This window comes from Pelodiscus sinensis, chromosome 2 (assembly GCF_049634645.1).
Source record: "Pelodiscus sinensis isolate JC-2024 chromosome 2, ASM4963464v1, whole genome shotgun sequence".
Classification (NCBI taxonomy): domain Eukaryota; kingdom Metazoa; phylum Chordata; order Testudines; family Trionychidae; genus Pelodiscus; species Pelodiscus sinensis.
Window position 1 is genome coordinate 173735548 of NC_134712.1, and position 22784 is coordinate 173758331.

General features: G+C 43.4%; 1 long non-coding RNA gene across 1 annotated transcript in view; it reads left to right on the top strand.

Annotated features, from left to right (window-relative positions):
- The window catches only part of LOC112545970 (uncharacterized), a 33939-nt gene extending 12301 nt beyond the window's left edge, over positions 1-21638 (top strand). The window contains exon 3 of the long non-coding RNA XR_003089555.2: positions 21517-21638. This is a non-coding gene — a long non-coding RNA (uncharacterized LOC112545970). The remainder of the gene's footprint in view (positions 1-21516) is intronic.
- The last annotated feature ends 1146 nt before the right edge of the window (positions 21639-22784 follow it).

Below are 22784 nucleotides of genomic sequence, written 5' to 3' on the forward strand. Positions count from 1 at the left end.
TAAAATACTGCCAGCTGTCCTGGACTCCTTTCCCCTTCATGTTAGCATCCCAGGGGATTCTGCCCATCAGGTCTCTGCGGGTATGTCTACACTACCACCCTAGTTTGAACTAGGGTGGTAATGTAGGCAAAACTGGAGTTGCAAATGAAGCCCGGGATTTGAATTTCCCGGGATTCATTTGCATCTCGCCGGGCACCGCCATTTTTAAATGTCCGCTAGTGCGGACTCTGTGCCGCGTGGCTACACGCGGCACGGACTAGGTAGTTCGGACTAGGCTTCCTACTCCGAACTACCATTACTCCTCGTTTCGAACTACCTAGGCCGTGCCGCGTGTAGCCGTGCGGCACGGAGTCCGCACTAGCGGACATTTAAAAATGGCGGCGCCCGGCGAGATGCAAATGAAGCCCGGGAAATTCAAATCCCAGTCTTCATTTGCAACTCTGGTTGCCTACATTACCACCCTAGTTTGAACTAGGGTGGTAGTGTAGACATACCCTGAGGGAGTCAAAATCTGCTTTTCTGAAGTCCAAAGTGTGTATTTTACTACTCTCTTTCCTTCCTTTGGTCAGGAAGGAAATCTACCATCTCATGATCACTGCTTCCCAGGTTGTCACCCATCTCTACTTCCCCTATTAGTTCCTCCCTGTTTGTGAGCAGAAGGTCAAGCTGCGCACGGCCCCTGGTCGGATCCTCCAGCACTTGTACCAAGAAGTTATCCCCAACATTCTCCAAAAATGTCCTGGATTAGAATAATAGAATATTAGGAGTGGAAGGGACCTCGAGAGGTCATCGAGTCCAGTCCCCTGCCCTCATGACAGGACCAAATACTGTCTAGACCATCCCTGATAGACATTTATCTAACTTGCTCTTAAATATCTCCAGAGATGGAGATTCCACAACCTCCCTGGGCAATTTATTCCAGTGTTTGACTACCCTGACAGTTAGGAACTTTTTCCTAATGTCCAACCTAAACCTCCCTTGCTGCAGTTTAAGCCCATTGCTTCTTGTTCTATCCCCAGAGGCCAAGATGGACAAGTTTTCTCTCTCCTCCTTATGACACCCTTTTAGATATCTGAAATCTGCTATCATGTCCCCCCCTCAATCTTCTCTTTTCTAAACTAAACAAACCTAATTCCTTCAGCCTTCCCCCATAGGTCATGTACTCTAGACCTTTAATCATTCTTGTTGCTCTTCTCTGGACCCTCTCAAATTTCTCCACATCTTTCTTGAAATGCGGTGCCCAGAACTGAACCCAATACTCCAACTGAGGCCTAACCAGTGCAGAGTAGAGCGGAAGAATGACTTCTCATGTCTTGCTTACAACACGCCTGTTAATGCATCCCAGAATCATGTTTGCTTTCTTAGGATTGCCTGTGTACTGCCGTATTGGTCTCCCAACAGATGTCAGGGTTATTAAAGTCCCCCATGAGAACCAGGGCCTGCAATCTGGAAGCTTCTCTCAGTTGTCCGAAAAAAGCCTCATCTACCTCATCCCCCTGATTTGGTGGCCTGCAGTAGACAACAACCACAACATCACTGTTGTTGTTTGCACCTCTAAACTTAACGCATAGACTCTCAACAGTTTTTTCTCCCTCTATATACTGGAGTTCTGAGCAATCATAGCGCTCTCTTACATATAGTGCAACTCCTCCTTTTCTCCCCTGCCTGTTCTTTCTGAACAGTCTATACCTTTCCATGACAGCGCTCCAGTCATGCGAGTCATCCCACCAAGTCTCTGTCATCCCAATTAAATCATATTTCTTGGACTGGGCCAGGCCCTCCAGTTCTTCCTGTTTGTTGCCCAGGCTTCTCGCATTAGTTTACCAACACCTCAGATAACCAGTTGATCACATCACCCTATCTTCTCCATTCAAATCAGGGGTCCTCCTTTCTTGCTCGTTCCTCTTTGCATTTCTTCCCGGTATCCAACTTTCCCACTCCCCTCAGGGTTTTTTTCACGGTCCCCCAACGAACCTAGTTTAAAGCCCTCCTCACTAGGTTTGCAAGTCTGCCCATGAAGATGATCTGTCCTCTCTTCATTAGGTGGATCCCATCTCTTCCTAACAATCCTTCGGTTGAAGAAACCGAAGCCCTCTCTGCGACACCTGCATAACCACGCATTTACTTCCTCAATTCGACGATCCCTGCCCAGTCCTTTCCCTTCAACAGGAAGGATGGATGAGAACACCACTTGCACTCCAAATTCTTTGATCCTTCTTACCAGCACTACATAATCTGCAGTAACTCGCTCAAGGTCATTCTTGGCCCTATCATTAGTTCCCACGTGGAGAAGCAGGAAGGGGTAGCAATCCAAAGGTTTGATCAGTCTGGTAAGCCTCTCGGTCACATCCTGAATTCGAGCTCCCGGTAAGCAGCACACCTTTCAAGATTCCATGTCCGGACGGCAGATGGATGGCTCAGTCCATCTTAGGAGAGAGTCCCCGACTACCACCACCCGTTGTCTTCTTTTGGCGGTGGTGGTTGTGGAACCCCCATCCTTAGGACTACGCATCCCATGCCTTCCAGTAGATAGTGTTCCCTTGTTGTTTCTTCCTTGTGAGGTCCCTTCCAAAGCATTCACCACTGCAGAACCTGTGGAGAGAGACTGAAAGCGATTACTTACCTCTACAGCACTGGGAGATTCCTGTGCTGGCCTTTTTCCCCTTCCAGAAGTTACATGCTGCCAGTTCTCTTCCTGGTCCTGTACTGCCCTCTCTAGCTCTTCCACCTGCCATACTTGCAGCAGGATTAAACCCTGCCTTCTCTTAAGGAAGTCTTCATCCTCTCTGATCGAATGTAGGGTCGACACTTGGGCCTCCAGTCCTCTAACTTTTTCTTCCAAAATGGTGACCAGCTTGCACTTAGTGCAGATGAAATCCATTCTTTCTTCGGGGAGGAAGACAAACATGGTACACGCTGTGCAGGTAACAACAGCAGACCTATCACCATCCATCCCTGCTATCCTGGAGAAAGGATTTAAAAGAAAGGCAAGAGAACCTCGCACTCTTCCCTCTCCCCTTCCTAACTCCCTCTCTAAACTACCTGTTAGCACTCACCTGTTCGCAAGCTCCTTGGTCACTTGCTCACTGCTTTATAAAGCCCAGGACTGCCTGAAAGTCCCTCCCCCTACCGAGCCTCAGCCAATCAGCAGAGGCTTCTAGAATTCAAACTTTAATTAGAAGCCAACAGTTTCCACCTGCTAGTCACAGCACGGCTAACAAGTATAGAATCCAGTGGCACCTTAAAGACTAAGGGTATGTCTACACTACCCTGCTAGTTCGAACTAGCGGGGTAATGTAGGCATACCGCACTTGCAAATGAAGCCCGGGATTTGAATTTCCCGGGCTTCATTTGCATAAGCGGGGAGCCGCCATTTTTAAATCCCCGCTGGTTCGAACCCCGTGTAGCGCGGCTACACGGGGCTCAAACTAGGTAGTTCGGAATAGGAATCCTAGTCCGAACTACCTAGTTTGAGCCCCGTGTAGCCGCGCTACACGGGGTTCGAACCAGCGGGGATTTAAAAATGTCGGCTCCCCACTTATGCAAATGAAGCCCGGGAAATTCAAATCCTGGGCTTCATTTGCAAGTGCGGTATGCCTACATTACCCTCCTAGTTCGAACTAGGAGGGTAGTGTAGACATACCCTAACAGATTTATCTGGGCATAAGGTTTCATAGGTAATTCATTTACAAACATAACACAATTAATCTGGGTTTGAATAGGGGCTGGGAATGACTGGCTCACTACAAAATCAATGTTCTCTCTCTTGGTATTCATACCTCCTCCTCATCTGTGGGGCATGGGCCACATCCACACTGATTCAATTGGCCTCCTTGACACTGGTCCTCTCTTTGATAAGGTAACTCCCTTCTGTTCATGTGCTAGTATATTGATGCCTGCCTCTGTAATTTCCACTCCATGCATCTGCCAAAGTGGGTTTTTAGCCCATAAAGGCTTATGCCAAAATAAATCTGTTAGTCTTTAAGGTGTCCCAGGACTCCTCTTTCTCTTGTGGATAGTGATCATTGTGCAAGCAGGCAGAGGCCTCACCAATAAATCTCTACAAATCTTTTTTTGCAGACATGACAGGGATGGGTGTCCTATAACGAATACCTTGTGCAGAAATGAGACTGTGGCACCACACTGAGAAACTTGAGGAATTAAAATTTGAGATATGGGTTGAACTCCTTGTGTCACATTATGACCGGATTATATTTTTCTATTGGTGCTATGGTTTATGGCCCTCCCTCGTAGCTCCTGGTGGATTTATTACCACAGATTTGTTATCTGCTGAGACATGTATGCTTTTCTCACTGAAAAACCACAGCTAAAATACTTAGCATTAGCAAGTAGCGCTAACAAAGAGAAACGAATCTATCTTGCTGACAGGAGAACGTGCGTGTCAATATTCAGAAGACATTGGACATGAAACTGTGAATCAGAACCCCCTCAACTACCCCTTAAGTCAATTTGCACTGGGACCATAATAATCAGAGGGCCAACTTTTTGTGGTGGTAACCAATTTGGGAGTTAGATAAATGTGGTCTTGATTTAGCAATTGAAAAAAATCCAGCAATTTTGCTTCGGTCTGAGATCACCATAATTGGGGCATTTTCATCTACTGTGAAATTAAATCAAAATACATTTACATATTTCATGTAATCAGCAGAAGTGAAGGCATAGGTGGAAAGGAGAATTATTATGGCCAGAATATATAACTGCAGCATTATTATGAGACTATTAAGGAGATGCTCTATGAAGGATATTTCAAATCCTGAAACTGCCAGATAGATTTATTTCATACTAGGAAATTCACCCAGCATTGATCTGGTCCCTAACTCAAATAAGTTTTGTTTTTTTTCCTTTAAATTATTGCCCTGGCATGGAGCTAGGGATGAGTTCAATATGCAGGGTCACCCACAGAGAGGGGAAGAACCACAGCCTTCTCTTACCACAGTAGCATGGGGACAGGTAAGAAACACCTGTGCATAACTGCTGTAGCTCCAGCAGGCACAGATAGGGGAGTGGTTCATATCCCCCAACTGTAGGGGAGAGAGAGAGACAGACAGACACATGAACAAACTCTCTGAAATATATAGTAGTTAGCTGTTCCTTTCTTTCCACCTGCCACCTGTTGGCCCAATGGAGTTGAATATGTCACAGCTCCCATCACTGGCCCTTTGTTGTCCCCCTGTGGTCAATATTCAGTATAACTGTCCCTCTTACCAGACTCCTCCCTTTCCATTTTCTGAGGAACAATCGAATTCCAGGCACATCTCATTGTTCTTGTACAACCAAACCCTGACCTTCCTTTAAGTGATGATAAGCGGAAGCTGCATATCAAATTTGGTGGTCCTAGCTCCTACAATTTAGGAGAAGTTCTTGAACAAATGAATTCACCAATGGACAGATGGACACACACAGACAGATGCACAAAGTCTCTCAAATATATGCTAGATAAGGAAAATCCAGATTAGTGCACAATGTGGTATATTTTGTTCAACAAGTGGTAACCTTCTCTTTTAAACCTTAATAAACCCTTGTTCTAGCAGAGCATTAAGGGTAATGGGGTGGTGCAGATATTTGGAGGACACACAAAAGCAAAATGCAAAGGTCAACGCAGGTAGATTTTGAAGGACATTCCCCCTCACAGAACCAGAACTATAGCAGTATTTCTGCAACAGGAAACCATGGGTGCTTGCTTTTGCATGTTAGGTAGCTCTTCTTTCAGACATTTTAAGCCCCCATTGTATGTTGCAGCTCCAGAGGCCCCCTGGTGAATAAAACACATACAAAATATATGACTCTGAATAGATTTTCTTTTAGGATTCTATCAATGTGGGGAATAGTAAGGAGGAACAGGAAGTGGAGGAGGCTAATGAGGCAGGGCAACAAAGCTTTAGTGCAGGGGTATCCAAACTTACAGGCCCCCTGCGGAATGCACTACAGTCTTCAGAAGTTCAAGAGCCAGAGCACATCTGTCAGGAGTCAGGGCTTGGAGCATCAGCCACACTTATACTGATGTCTTGAGCCCTGGAAGATGCACCCTTGCAGGGCTGAAGTCTCAAGTCCCTTCTCCCCATTGGACAGAAGCTCTCACCCCCACAATCCCACTGCAAGGCAAAGGTCATTAGCTACCTCCTCTCTCCCCCCCCCCAGATTGTTAGGTGGAGAATGGGGGACAGTGAAAACTTGCAAGCTCTACTTTAATGGTAAAAGAGCCACATACGGCTCATGGTCCACAGTTCAGCCATCCCTGCTTTAGTGGCTGAATGGAGAAAGCAGGGTAGTCCCTACAGGCCCACTGTGGCAGAAAATGAGGAGATTACAGTGGGAAATATGACAGTGTAACACACCTACTTAGAACAGTCAAAGGGAATTTCTCTCAATCCCAGGGTTCTTCAGCATTACATAATTAAATAGCTATCTTATGGACTGTGTCTCGACTGGCCAGTTTTTCTGGAAAATCAGCCACTTTTCCAGAAAAACTTCCCAGCTGTCTACACTGGCCGCTTGAATTTCTGCAAAAGCACTGACTTCCTACTGTAAGAAATCAGTGCTTCTTGCGGAAATACTATGCTGCTCCCGTTTGGGCAAAAGTCCCTTTTGCGCAAAAGGGCCAGTGTAGACAGCTGAGATTTGTTTTCCGCAAAAAAGCCCCAATCACGAAAATGGCGATCGGGGCTTTTTTGCGGAAAAGCGTGTCTAGATTGGCACGGACGCTTTTCCACAAAAAGTGCTTTTGTGGAAAAGCGTCCGTGCCAATCTAGACACTCTTTTCTGAAAATGCTTTTAACGGAAAACATTAAAAGCATTTCCGGAAAATCATGCCAGTCTTGATGTAGCCATGGTGTTTTTCACCTTCCTCTCAGGACAGAAGGTCAGAATAGACTGACCAATTGGGCTATTATGGTTTTTCATAGTTCCAGAGGCACAAACAAGGAACTGAACCCACCATTTTGCTCTTTGAAGCCATCTCCAATTAAGTGTAAAAATGGCAATTGATATTCTCCCTGTATGTAATCAGGAAGAACTGCTGGCTTTAGCCATCAAAATTGTGTTTACTTCATTTTAGCTTCTTTGGCCCTGCAGAGCTAGAGCAGATAAGGGAGAGTTACAGTGGTATAATCACAATGAAAGAAATGTCACTCAGCACATAAGTAGAGAGCACTGGGGTTGCATTATTGTAATTTGGGCTCTGGGAGCTTTATTACTGATGATGATGAAGGGGATGGAAAGGACCCAGTTCAGCCTCAAGAACCAGAAGTGAGTTTGCCAGGCTCAAAGTCATAAAATATATTTTTTTGCTTGCAAACTGAACACATCTGATAATTAAATCATGGCATACAAGCAAACCGAACCCCCAAATGCCCTTTTTACTAAGTTACTTTTCAGAAGAGAATTATAGTAGAAAGTTGAGTAAAATGAGCTGAAAAAGACAGTGTTGCTGTTTGTTAAAAAATGTATGTGCTTTTGCTTAAGAGAAATTTCATCTGAATTGAATTGCTATTCAAATAGCAGGGGAAGACTTCTCTTTGATATCTAATTAGAGGTTAATGCTTAAATCTGAAGTGACATTTTTATAAAGAACATATATGTAGTATGCATCAAGGTTAATATAGCATTAATTGGACTAATTTTATTCTCACTTGCACTAGTCTTATACCAGTGGAATCCACAAGACTTGAAAAAAATTGCAGTGTTCAGATTGAGGCTGAATCTAAAATGATTAAGGCTGTTCTTTTATTCAGGCTCAAGAACCAGGTGATAAGAGCTATGAAGACTTCCCTGAAATGCTAAAGTTACTATTCCAAAAATAAATTTCCTAGCAGTAGATACCTATTTATTTAATAAGGCAAGCAGAGGCAAATAGCATATCCGATTTCCTGGTTAGTATTGCAAAGCTGTTCATAAGATGTCATTTTGTTAACTGTCTCAGAAAAGGCTTAAGGATTTTTTTAAATAAATTGAAGACCTAGATCTGGTCTAGACTGGGAGTTTAGGTCAAATTTAGTGCATTAGGTCAATTTTCTAAGCAATGAGTCCACACCATGAAACCTGTTCCATCAACTTTAAGGGCCGTTAAAGTTGATTTTGGTACTCCTGCTTTCACGGGAAGTAAAGCAAAATGTGACCCTGCTTGGTTGACATTAGGATAGTGGAGAGGCAGTGCTGTGAAATTCAATGTTCTTGGCCTCTGGTAGGTGTTCCAAAGTGCCCCACGGTGACTGCTCTGGAAGGACTTTCAACTCTGCTGCTCTCCAGGTGAAAAAGAAAAGTCCTGGGAAAATTTGAATTTCATTTCCTATATTGCCATCATGGTGAGCAGACAGCTTACCTGAGCAGCACACCTGACCATGAATTCCCTGAGTTCCCAGGGTCACAGATGAGCACCAGTGTGCAGGAGATCCTGGACCTCTTTGCTGTGTGGGGAGAGGAATCTGTTCTCTCAGGATTACGAATCAGCAAAAGCAATGCAGATATCTATGCCAAGATTGCAAGGGCATGGAGCAGAGAGGATATGTCAAGGTCACCCAGCAATGCGGGGTGAAAATTAAGGAGCAGAGACAGTTGTACCAGAAGACAAAGGAGGCAAATGGACAGTCTAAGTCATTACTACAAACATGCTGCTTCAATGAGCAACTGCATGGAATCCTAGGGTGGGATCTCACTGGTTTCCCCTGCCAAGTTGTAGATTCCTCCCAAGACACTGCTCAGGAAGCCTCAGGCAGCAGTGTGGAGAACAGTGTGGATGAGGAAAAGGAGGCGGTGGCGAATGGCCAGCCAAGCACTGACCCGAGGAAGGGCACTTCTGGTGAGTTTACATTTTTTATCATGCTATAAGTGGGTTAACGCAATTGAGTGTGATCTGTGGCAGCCACTTTGCCTACGCAGCGGGAGCTCCCCAGAACAGTTTATTAATGTGTCTGGAGATGGAGCAGGAATCCTCTCTGCACATCTCTATAAAGTTGTCATAGAAGAACTCGTTCATCCTTCTCACAAGGTTTCTGGGGACAGCTGCCTTATTCCATCCTCCACAGTAGGACCCCTTTCCACACCAAGCCAGCAGTAAGTGGTCTGGTGTCCTTGCAGCACAAAGCATTGCAGGACACGGTCCAGCTTTCTGGCCACATTCAGTCAGCATCTGCTCTCTATCAGGCTGTGTGATTTGCAGGAGACTGATATTGCGCAAAGCAAACTGGCTGAAGCAGGGGAAGCTATTAACTGATGCCTCTGCAGTAAACCTCCATTTGCTCACCTCCAGTGAAGTGTGGCTTGATTCCCTGCCTGCCACCACACCTGGAACCCCTCCTCCCTCCCACTCTTGTGGGAAAGGTAAGTTGCACTTTCCCTTGAGCAAATGGGAGGTGCTGAACACACAGGCTCCACATGAGTCTGCCACCATGCCTGGACCCTCTCCTACTGCGTGCTCCTGCCAGAAGGGAAAGTTGTACTCTCATGGCAAAAGGAGGGGTGCCAAATACATGGGCACGATGTGAGTCCCTGCCCTGTCCTGCCGTCACACCTGGATGCCCTCCCTCCCACAGCTTGTGCCTCAACTTGTCCCTTACCATGCCTGCCACCAAGCCGAGTCCAACTCTTCCCTTAAGAACTCTGATAGAGATGTAGCCGTGTTAGTCTGGTGTAGCTGAAACAAAATACAGGACTATGTAGCACTTATGTAGTCTTTAAAGTGCTACATAGTCCTGTATTTTGCTTAAGAACTCTGACATGTACCTGCTGCATCGTGGTCACTTAAAAGCATAACTGTGGCCTTGTGCATAACACATCCCTATTGTCTTTAGACAGACTTTCCTTGTATTCTAACAGATCCAGTTTTATGCTCCACAATGTATCTCCTTCACTTTTCATTACAGCGGGAACAGCAGTGAGGCAGCTGCGTACTCCACCTGGCTCCACCAGCTGTCCAGCTGGCACAAATTCACAGGCAAAAACAGACTAGAGATGACATATTCAAGGAACAAATGTAACCCACCTACTTGGGTAGGGAACACTTAAGTGAGTGGAGGATAGGTTCTGGAGGAGATGTGGGTGGAGCATGAGGACAGGAGAGCATGCTGGGAATTGGAAATCAGGAACCAGTCTGGTCTTCCATGGAGAATGGAATAGATGGCATGGTGGCCTTCCAGGACACCTACATGCACAGGTGCCTTGCGGACCAACATTCATTCCTCACTGAGTTCCATAGCCTCTTTTCCCAGGAGCCCTAGCATGTGGGGGGGGGGGGGAGAAGGGGGAACAAGGGCAGCCTTACACTCAGCTCACAGGAATCCATCACAAAGCAAAAGACTGTTCTCACAATTGTGATCAACCCCCCACCCCGAAGCCCCCACTCTGGACTCCTTTTCTGTCCCTGCTGTGTTCCCAAATGAAAACATGTGGTTTCCGAACAGTCCTGTTATTGCTTGTGCTGAAAGGGGAGGTCCATAGGATTTACAGCAAATTATGACAAAGGAGGGAAGCATGAATAACAAGGCAAAGGTGAAAGCAAAACTGCAATTTGTTTATTTTAAGTGAAGAGAGAAAAAGAAAAAGAATGGGTGTGTGTTTGGCATGAGGTCCACTACTCACTGCTGGGATGGCTCCTTGTGGCCATGCCTGGGGATTAGCTCTGCTAAGATTGAACACCCCTTTCCTCACCCTGTAGTGTCTCCCTGTTTGGAACTCAGAGTTCTCCTTCATGACTCAGCCCTCTGGCCAGGTCATTGTCATCCTACTCTTCTGGGATAGCAAAGTCCCACGGGATGTATGGTATACCACTGCTTACTGTATACCACTTCACCAACAGCTGGTGGGGAAACCCAGGACCTTCCACTACTCCAGGTTCCAGCCCAAGGACCTGACAACCAGCAGCCAATGTCTAGGCAGCACCGCTCCTTGCTACTGTTTCCCGGCACTGCTCCTATTTCACCTTTGTTAGGCTCTTACCCGACCATCCTCTGAGAATGTCCTTCCCTCACAGACAAGACCCCAGAGCTTCTATGATCCTACCACTCAGGTTTCCTCTTTTTGTCTCTAAGGCCATTGAGGGTACGTCTAGACTACAGGCTTCTGTCGACAAAAGTTTTGTCAATAGATACTGTCGACAAAACTTCTGTCGACAAAGAGCGTCTACACTACATTGAGTTCTGTTGACAAAGCAAGCTGCTTTGTCGACATGGTAGTGTAGACGCAAAGGACAGTTTATATGCAATAACACCTTCTGTCGAAAGAAACTGTCGACAGAAGGCGTTATTCCTCGTAAAATTAGGTTTACCAGCGTCGACAAAACTGCTGAGTTCTGTCGACGTTATGTCGACAGAACTCAGCAGTAGTGTGGACGCAGGTATAGTTTTGTCAACAAAAGTCCACTTTTGTCGACAAAACCCTGTAGTCTAGACACACCCTGAGTGATACAGATGCATTTCTATTAGAGGATTCCTGCCCTTATCATAGCCCCTCCTTTTCCTTCTCCCTCTGCTCTGTGTCCAATTATCTAGCCTAATTCCCCTCAGGGGAGGCCTATCAAGTGACTTGGTCCCCTACTGAGCCTGATTAACTCTTTCAAGTTTGCTATGGGGTGAAAAACTTGTCACATCAAACAATAGCTAAATCATGGTGGTGGGGGGGGGGGGAGAGAGAAGCGGGGGTTGTCTACATTTGTGCATGCATGTGCTTGAATCACATTATATTACAAGCTTGGGGGAACAGTCATATGAATACAACAATTTAGTGTGAAAGACCCAGATTTGCTGGCAGTGCATTTTGGGAAATAAAACCCTAAGGAGAAGTTTTTGTTAACACTAATGTGCTCAAGCACCATCCCATGTCTAATGGCCAGTAATCCCAGTCATGTATCAATCCCACTGCATTTTAAACACATTTGTTACAATGACCTGAAAACATCATTCTTTCAGCTGCCATTAATAACAGATTTCACTCTGCTCTAAAAATCAGGGCTAGTCAGAAGCAGTATTTTCCATGTAAAATTTCCAACTAAATATATTTTTCATGTGGTCTATGATCGATATCACAGAATGTTTCTGGTGTTTCATGGAAAATTTCTCAGTTTTATATTCCTAAGAACTGAAATTTTTTGTCCAGAAATATAACTTTAGAGTAAAAATAACCTCACTACACATGAACAAAGGGGATGTGATGACACGTGGGGGAAGAAGAGAGCAGGATGAAGGAATTAAGAAATGAAGGCAGAGGGCCTTCCTGATTTCCTTCTTTTGCAGATTCATTTCACCATAATAATATACACATATATCGCATAAGAGCACATTCTTCTCGATTAATCACAGTTTAAGTGCTAGTTTGAGGGTAAATTGGCAAAGTTACATGGAAAAGAAAGAGAAGGGCATTTCCTTTTCATTTTTCTTGCAGAAGACATTAAAGCATAAATTCTTGAGGCAGAAGTCTGTGTTCATGTCTTCAGAGGGTCATAATTAAAAGGAAATCCCTAGAAAATGTCATGATATTTTCCAAAGGACAAATGGCAGTTAAGCACTTAAGTTCCTAATTGTCATTTGTCTCTAGCAAATCTCCTGTCATCTTTTGTGTTATAACAAGACTCCCACTGAAACACCTGTAAATATGTTCATAGATTAAAACTATACTGAATAACTCCCCGAGTAGCTACAAAACACAGAGACAAATTCATGAGTGCAAGTACACAAAAGTTAACTGTAGCTTTAAAATGATCACAGATAAGTGCTGAAAATGCAAGCACCCCCAGAGACAACAGTGTACACACCAATTTTGAGTGTTACCATTGTGCCTGTGAAGAGAAAGAATAGGATTCAAATCTCAAAAAGTTATTCTCATGTCAAAATGTATGTGCAACCCTTTCCAGTTCTGATCTATAGATTTGCAGATTATATGCACTGCTGCTCATGTGGGCACATTTACTTGATGCATATAGTGGCTATGTCTACACTGCAATGCTATTTCACATCTTTTTTTAAGTGTGAAGGCCACATTTAAGCCATTTCTCATCCTAGAATTCTTCCAGATGATTCATTTGGATATTTTAACTCCTTGAACTTACTATCTATAAAATCAAGCTACAAGCATTAGTTTTCTCATCACTCATGAATTTTAAAATTCAAATCAATCCAATTATTCTTCAAATAACAGTAAAGAACTTCAGGGACTATCACTCATGCTGTTTAGCTGTTTAGCTCATCTTGATATCTTTTTCCCCCTCTTGACTGCTCCCTGTTTTATACAACAAATTTCATGGTTGAATCTGATCAATGGCTCTATGTAAATCATTCCTAAACTGTCCTCTGTCCTTGATGTAGGTGAATGTGTTCTTAAGCTTGTTTGTGGTGATATTACTACCCCGAGCCTTATTATTACCCAGTGAAAAGAAACATCTTTTAATTTATGTCCTGCTATGTAAGACCTGGGTATTTATCCATTATCGTTTAATTTTCATTAATGTCTAGATTTTTAACATTTTATTTTAAAATTGCAGAACATCTGGGGACTGATCTTAGGAATCTGACCTTAACTGAGCAGCTTAGACTATATCCAGTGTGGGAAGTTTTCGGGTGGAATAAAGCAGTGTAGCAAGCTCCTATGCTAACTGTCCCCTCTCCCTATATACTGGCATAGGGTGAGGAGAGTGCCTAAGTATTCCAATCCACAACTGGAATAAGATCACAGAGGGAGCGCAAGTTAGAGCCACCCCACGGCTGTTCTAACTTGTGCTATCAGGCTGCTCTGACGCAGGTGTAATCTGTGAGCAGAAAGATGTTCTCTCTTTGTTCCATGAGGGCCCCCCATACTGAGCATATCTCAGTGTAGGAGAGAGCTCGGTCCTTCATTCCTAAACCATCCCTGACAGCACATACAGAGGTAAATTGGAACTTGCTTATCAGGAAACGCTGCTGCAGTAAAAGCAGAGCCTAGTTTTCCCCCTGCACATTCCTTTGGAACTGTGTTCCATTTATGGCATCTGTGGATATGATGAAATGGAGGGGGCAGGTGGGAACCTAATGAAGTGAAGGATCATAGACTCATAGAGCTGGAAGAGACTTTAGAAGGCCATCAAGTCCAGCCCCCTGCCCAAGGCAGGACCAATCCCAACTAAATCAACCCAGCCAGGGCTTTGTCAAGCTGAGACTTAAATACCTCTAGGGATGGAGACTCCACTACTTCCCTAGGTAACCCATTCCAGTGCTTCACCACCCTCCTAGTGAAATAGTTTTTCCTAATATCCAACCTGGACCTCTCCCACTGCAACTTGAGACCATTGCTGCTTGTTCTGCCATCCATCACTACTGTGAACAGCCTTTCTCCAGCCTCTTTGGAACCTCCCTGCAGGAAGTTGAAGGCTGCTATCAAATCCCCCCTCACTCTTCTCTTCTGCACACTAAATAGACCCAACTCCCTCAGCTCTCCTCGTAGATCATATGCTCCAGCCCCCTAATCATTTTGGTTGCCCTCCGCTGGACCCTCGCCAATGTGTCCACATCCTATTCAAGTTTTTATGAACAGACTTTTCTGAGATGCAAATAAGGCTCCTGTTCCACAATTGTCTCTTTGTTTGAATAAGCAACTGATACTCAAAAACATGCTAATGATAAAATACTTCTTTGGCCACCCCGAGTGACATGTCATTTAAACAACAGACATTTCTTAAGAAGCTGGAACATGCCACTCCCTGGCCCAAAGCTGAATGTCTATACTTAATGCTGTCACAAATTACACCCCCTACCTTGCAATTTGTCCATACTTCTTGGATGAGCAACTGGGCTTGGACAGGCATGATGATAACATCTCTTTTAGGTCGTCCCAAACAGCATATCCACACAATGGTGGATAACGAAGTGGTAACGAAGAGCTTAGGACAAGCCCTGACCTAAAGAATAATTTCTGGGCAAAGCACTCCCTATATTACCTCTCTACACCATTTCCTTCTGTAAAAAGTTCTTATGTAGACAACTGGGGTTTACCATACACTGATGACAAAATGCCTTTTGGGTCAAGTGACTCTCCTGTCCCCATCATGCTGTTGCAAAGAGACACCACTTCATTTCCTGGCAAAACTCTGACATCCTCCCACTGCCACTTTGCATTTTCCGTGTAAGCAAACACATAACGAGAATCTAAAAAGCAACACAATCAAGCAATTTGTTGCAAATACAGATGCATTGTTTCCTCAGAAACGAAGTACAGTAACAATTACAAATAAATAAATAAGGGACCGAGAACCAGGATTAAAGAAACCAACTTCAGTTTCATTCTACCCTCATTCCACCCAATGCCTCCCTGAGCAAGAACTTTGGGGAGAGGGCGATTGGTTGCACATAAGGGAAGAATCACCTTCTTTCACCTCCCCCACCTCCTCTGTCCACCCCTACATCGATTATCAGATCTATACTGTACAACAGGATCTCAGCAGAGTTGATCACCATGGGAAGTGCTCAGCACTGTGTGAAGGCCCCATATCCTGTGCTCCCCACTGCATGGCAGGATTTGCTCCAAAAAACAGGTTTCACCTTTGTGAGAGAGATTAGAAAGTGACCTTCCAGAATTAGGAAAGTGCCTCCAAAGAAGTAAGAGGAATCCCAACTCAGCAGTATAGGCTCCCAAACCCCTTCATATTTCCAGTGGTGCTGGAACAACTTTTAGAGTGGGGGAACTAAGCTGCACATCCTTTACCTCTAGCTACATCTAGACTGCAGTGTTTTTCTGGGATACCAGAGATTTCCCAGAAAAGCTATGCCACGTCCAAGGAATACGTCCACTTTTCCGGAAAAAAAAAATCAGAAAAGCGGACGCGCTCTTTCACCATCCCTATAAACACCGTTCTATGAGGCATAAGGGATGTGTCAGAAGAGCAGGTTTCTCTGACATTTGGCCCAGGGTGGATGCACCAAATTTTGGAAAAGCCTCTTTTGTAAGAAAAGTGGAGAAAGATATGCAAATTGCAGTTCACAATTTGCTTATCTTTTCCAACTTTTCTTTGTAGTCTAGATGTAGCCTCTGTCTGCGCCTTTTACTGCCCCATCTGGGCCCACAGCTGGGGGCAGCTTTGGAGCCCCAGGCTAGGGCCAGGAGTGTAACTTGGGGACAGTGGCAGGTGAGACAGATGGGACCTGGGACTGGCAGCCAAGGCCAGGTAGCAGCAGAGGAGCCAGCAGTCAGGAGGACCCTAGGAGGCAGCCGAATCCCATAGGCACTGGCTAGTGACAGGAACTCTGGCACAGGGCCATGCTGGGAGCAAAGCCTCAGTGTGCTGTGGCACACCCTCCCCCTCCACGCCCGTACTTCTGGCACTTATGCATATTTCATTAAAGGACAACATGGATTTAACAGCTGTGTGGTCTTTCAGTTGTAAGCATAGGGCCAAAAAAAATCAATAACTGATTGCTATGGTTGGAGAGCGCCTTTAGCAGGCTCCCAGCTCTCAGGATCACCAGTGAATCAGCTAGCTAAAAATGGGGAAATGTTTTGTTGGCTTGTTTGTTGTGAACTCCAACAATTGCAGTTCCAAGAATTTCACCACTCCCCTTTCCTCCTCGCCCCTCAACAACACTTTCTAAGGTGCTTAACTTTTATAAAAAGATTCTGATGGCAGATTGGAAACAACTATGGCCAAAAAGTTATTTAAAGCGATATTTTAAAAAATGGAAAGGAAGAACTTAATATTTCTAACCTTTTCCAGAAGTTTAGCATGTAACAGACAATTTCTCTGAGTCACCTTGTGGGTGATTGGCAAGCACACTGTTGAGTAAAGGGAGAACAGTGGGGGTTCAGGAAGATTACGAACACCCATTGATTGAGTAATTTAATCTAGAGAGATCAGTACATTATCCTTTTTATGGGCAGGACTACTACTCCTCTGAAACATCACATTCATCCTACTCCCAACCTGAGTGTAAGTTTTGAAGGATTGTTGTTGGTCTGCTTCAGACGTTAGTATGATTCCTCACTTTTGTCTGAAAAGATGATTTGACAGCATTTTGCATAAAAATGAAGCCCTTTATTTTTAACTGTTCATCTCATAAGAATTGCTATGCTGGCAATCAATGATCAGCAATAACCTCTTCCTCATCAATGTAAATGAGGGCTGGCTTGGAGGAGGACCAGTTGATCTAAATCAGAATAATTTTCTCAGTCTGTTTGACCTCTTTCAGCTTTTCTTGTAGTTGTCTATCCTTATCTTCAGTAGGGATGCAATAGTGTAGTCCATTAACAGATTAACTGATAAGAAAAAGCTTCTAGGTTAATACTATTGACTACACGCATTTTCTCCCTCCCCCCTTACCAGTACAATTTTTAGCATGCTGGCCAGCAGCCAGGTTCAGTCCTGGCTTGCAACAGGTCCGGGACTTACCCCGCACTGCAGCTCTGCATTTAAAGTGTATTAGGAGCCGGGCAGCTTAGCTCAGTTCTGGCTTGTGCTGGGTCTGGGAGCTCAGCCTTTACCTACCCGGACAGCAGCACAGGGCGACCGGCAGCTGGTCCACGAGGGGAGCTGGTTTTTAAAAGGGTCCCCTAGCAGACCAGCTCCCAACTTGGCACCCCACGCTTCTGCCTCTAATACAGCAGCAGCAGCGCGGAGAGGCAGGGGCTCCTCGGAAGTGAGGCTGGAGCACACTGGCTGCTGGCTCCATCCATAGGGACTAAAGAATAGTCAAGTAAATGATAAGACTTCATGAGGTTAATCGACTATTCAATTAACCAGTATTTAAAATTCCTAATATTCAGATTTCTGTAAGCCTATCCTCCTGTGTTTGAACAACTGTCATAGATATAGCCTCCATACAGTGATGAAAATCATATGGGTTGATCTCCAGGATCCAGATCCTGATCCTGAAGTTACATCCTTGCCAAATCTTTTGGGCGGAATGGACTGGACACCATTTACAGCAATGGAGCCCCGGTCCATCCAGTCTGGGAGAGCTGGCAATACGATCTCAACAGGTGTAAAGGGGGGAGGGTCCTGCTGTGTCTTTTAAAACCATTTTTTGTATTTCTAGCTCCAAGTTGTCATGTTTTCTGCCAATGAGGAATACATGCATTATCTGTCTTTTTTTTTTAATTCAGGGTGAATCTGTTAGAGAAGTGATATAAAAAAACATCTGACATAACAACAAGGAAAATAATCACAAAAGAATTACATAAACAAGAGTCCATTCTCATGTATTATGTGTTGGCAGTTAAAGTAAGTGGCGGAAACCCTTTAACCCTCATAATCAGCAAGAAAAATTATCTACACCATTGTGCTTCCATTTAGATCAAACACCATTAGATGTTTTCACATCTCATAAGTCAGCCAACAAAGTTCATTATCGAGCTTAGGTTTATAATGCACACAATCCCACAGTCTCTAGAGAGCAACTCACTTTAATGGATAGATCAAACCAATGGAATATTGTTTCATATTGTAAGGTCATCTTGGCTAGAATGTCTTCCTCTGCATTTGTACAGCACCTAGCACATTTTGCTCGCCACTGTTATCTTAAAAATTAATAATAGTAATTTTTTGTCTAGTGTGGGTGATTGACAATAGGAAAATGAACTTTAATTCATCGGTTTCAACACCTTCAATGGTTGCCTTTACATTTCTCAGGGCTCCATAACATCCACACAGCTCACTTTTTGCATCTTGGATTTTTGCTTAGTTTAAACATGCTATTAATATTGCTTTCTCATTTAGATGCTCTGAACATGACATTTGACCCTCTAAAACAAGGTGTGTGTCTCAAATAAAGTGCCTTTTGCAAAGATGAAATGACTAAAGGCATATATCCTAAAAGGTAAAAAAGAGGGCCATAAAACTCCAGTAACAAACAAGTTGCATACACAGTCTGTCAAATACTAAAAGCTGAACAAATTGAGATATGCAGTAGTAATGTGCTGTCAGAACTTTGTGCAGTCATTTCCATCTGTGTAAAGTGAGTGTAAAACACCAATATCTTGATATGGTAATGATTTATAACTTGCTTGGGAACTGCACCTTAATATCCTGGGAAGACTTGTATTGCTCCCCCGTCCATGACAGATATTCCAGCTGGAGTTTTCACTCCTGATAGAGCTATACAAGCCAGAAAAGTCTAAGAGCGAAGACCAGACCAGACCAAAACAAAACAAGAACAAAAGACAACGAAAAGCCCACAGCCCACTGGTCCTCCAACTCATCAATCTTTGTTAATCCACATATAGAACTCACAAAATCCGAGGAACGAATTATATTTTGTATTTCCATGCTTCTTTTTTTAATCCATATATCTCAAAAACACTTTAGAAAATTGAGCAACCATTATTATTTTACACATGGAGAAGCCAAGACAAAGACAGATCACATGATGTGGCTCAAGATCACATATATCAGGGACAGAATCAAGGCTTCCTGATTCCCTGGGCATGTTTATGCCACTAAACTGATCATGGCTCTTCTGAAAAAACAAGCATGTTTCATAATTATCTGCATTGTCAGATAAATCACATAAAACATCAATGGCTGTGGTTCCAGATGGAGATCTCACAAATCTGTTCTAGCTCCCCACGTGGGCCTAAAAGGCATACCAATATTATTAATCCTGACATATTATTGATATGATAAAATATTGATTGATATCAATAAAAGCTAATCTTTAATTACATAGACATTATCACACCCTTGCTACATTAAAGATGCGCAGAAGGGTATGTTTGTATTGGAAGTTTTCCTATAGTTAGCCACAAACAAGCATACAAAAGAAGGAATTGTGTAGGCTACATAGAGATGTGAGAATGAAAGAGAAATCATACAGAGATATTGAAATAGAGCTACAGAGAGTCTACACCAATATGTTTGTCATGCAGACAGGTTTATTCACAGCAGCATACTCAGCATACGTTATTTGCTCGGTATCTATTGAGAGATTGACACCAGAAGGCTATGGGAACTCAAGTGACAGCACAGATATTCTATAATATAAATTGAGCTGTAAGAGTGAGTTATACAATTTCTTTGTTGCAATTTAACATAGCCATGGATGAGGATTGGTAATAGAGTTGGCAGAAGGACAAACCCAGTGCCATCTGTGAGCAGTCTGGTCACAGCAAATAATCAGTGCTATAACTATTAACAATACAGGCAGAAGACAAAGTTTTATAGTACCTCTCTTATTAATGCACTGATCTATATTGAGATCAGTGTGCAGTTGCACCATCCCTAAGGTTGCTACATGGTGGCTTTTGCTTCCCAAGATTCCCCCTCTGCACAGCCCAGACTCTGACTCAATCCTTGTTCCCTTTGCAAGTCTGATAACAACCCTAAGCTGGGCGAAAGGGGACAGGGCCATGGCTTCAGGTAGTTGTGTTACTGTACCCCATATTCTTCAAGGAGATATGCTTAGCATATAAATATGACATAACTAAGATATATTTTATGCAAGATGGATAATGTGAGATACTGAAAAGGTGATGATCTACTGTATGTAATTGCCATATTTGTATGCATGTATTATTTCTGTAGCTGAGGTTAGGAATATTGACTATGTAACAATTACAACTGTGTTTACGCTGGGAGGAGGGGGGTAACTTCTACCAGACGGAATACAATCAGCTGAATGGGCCATTAGGGAGGGGAAATTAGTTAATAATGGACTCCCCATAACTGCTGTAAACACCTAAGACAGAACTGGGGAAGGAAGGGCTGAGCCCATGTTGGAAAAGGTGTCTGGCCCACGAAAGAAATGTCTAAAACAACATGTGGGGAGAAAAATTACTATTTGTACCTAGTTTCTTTAGTGTAGTATGCTTAGTTTCTATGTTTGTTTTAGTTGTTCAGTAATCTGCTTTGATCTGTTTGCTCTCCCTCATATTCACTTAAAATCTATCTTCTGTAGTGAATACATTTGCTTTGTTTTCTCTAAAACCCAGTTTATGGAACTAATAATGGGGGGTGGCAGGGTGGCGGGAGGGAAGCAATGCATAGCTTCCTTCACACTGACAGGGGAGGTTAACTTCAATGAGTTTATGCTGGACAGTTTTCTAGGAAAATAAACAATTTTTGGGTTTCCATCGCTAAAGGGACATGTACTTCTGAGCAATTCCTAAGATGAGTCTTCCCATACAGACCTTATTTCAGGGTCTGTGTCTTTCTGCAACTGAGTATGTCCCTTCCTGTATGTGTGCTAGAGGAGGCTTCGGGGCCTGGCTTAGCAGGAAAGGGCGAGGGAGCCCAGGCTGGCGGAATAAAGTAAGCTCAGGAACAGGGTAAAAGAGAAGAATATTTTTTTTCCATTCAGCAAGACCCTAGTATTCCTGTGTTTTGCATGGGATTTTTGTTGCATGCAAAAAAAAAAAAAATAAAAAAAAAAAATTTGCATATTGAACTCTATTTTACAGGTAAACAACAGATTAATGATGTATCCTGCCCAAAATATTAGCATCTTGGAACATCATGAAAAGAAGATAAATAATGATTAAGACAAATGGTAATTAAAAAAAAACCCTGCTTCCTGTGAATAATTAAGAAAGTTCATTATCTGCCCAATCCAACAGAGACCAATTCCCATCGGGCTATCCAAGAGAATCAGACCTCTTCCTCTTCTGAGATTCACCAGCTCCTTGTTGAAATGAACCAGATTATTTTGGGAAAACATGAATGTCATGGACTAAATTACAAAAGGTCAGTATTAATTTTATACTAATTTCCATCAAGTTGGACACATTTCTAGGAGAGTTTTCCTTTCAATAAACTCCTTCCATCTGGACTCTGCTATACCCCCATCCCTGTGGGGAAGAATTCCACTCTTATCACTGAGAGTTCATAAGAACATAAGAACAGTCATACTGGGTCAGACCAAAGGTCCATCTAGCCCAGTAGCCACTCTTTTGACTGTGGCCAATGCCAGATGCCCCAGAGGGAGCGAACAGAAACAGGTAATCTCATCAAATGATCCCTCTCCTGTCATCCATTTCCGCCCTCTGACAAACAGAGGCTAGGGACACCATTCTTGCCCATCCTGGCTAATACCCATTGATGGACTCAACCTCCTTGAATTTATCTGTTATTTTTTGAACCCTGTTAAAGTCCTGGTCTTCACAACATCCTCTGGAAAGGAGTTCCACAGGTTGACTGAGTGCTGCATGAAGGAAAACTTTGTTTTACACCTGCTACCTATTAATTTCATTTGGTGACCCCTAGTTCTTATGTTATGGGAACAAGTAAATAACTTTTCCTTATTCGCTTTTTCTACGCCAGTCATGATTTTATAGACCTCTATCAGATCCCCCCTTAATCTCCTCTTTTCTATAATGAAAAGTTCCAGTCTTTTTAATCTCTTTTCATACGAGACCCATTCCAACCCCCTAATCATTTTTGTTGACTTTTCTGAACCTTTTCCGTTGCCAATATATTTTTTTTGTGGTGAGGTGACCACATCTGTACACAATATTCAAGATATGGGCATACCATAGTTTTATATACAGGCAATAAGATATGCTCTGTCTTATTCTCCATCTCTTTTTCAAGGATTCCTAACATTCTGTTTGCTTTTTTGACTACTGCTGCTGCACATTGAGTGGCTGTTTTCAGAGAACTATCCACAATGACTCCAAGATCTCTCTCTTGAGTGGTTATAAATAAATTAGTCCCCAACATTTTGTATGTATAGCTGGGATTATTTTTTCCAATGCGCATTACTTTACGTTTATCAACATTAAATTTCATTTGCCATTTTGTTGTCCAGTACATTAATATTGTGATGCCACTGTGCCAGCCACCAAGCAGTCAAGGTCATTTAATTATAAGAATTACCAGTAAATCA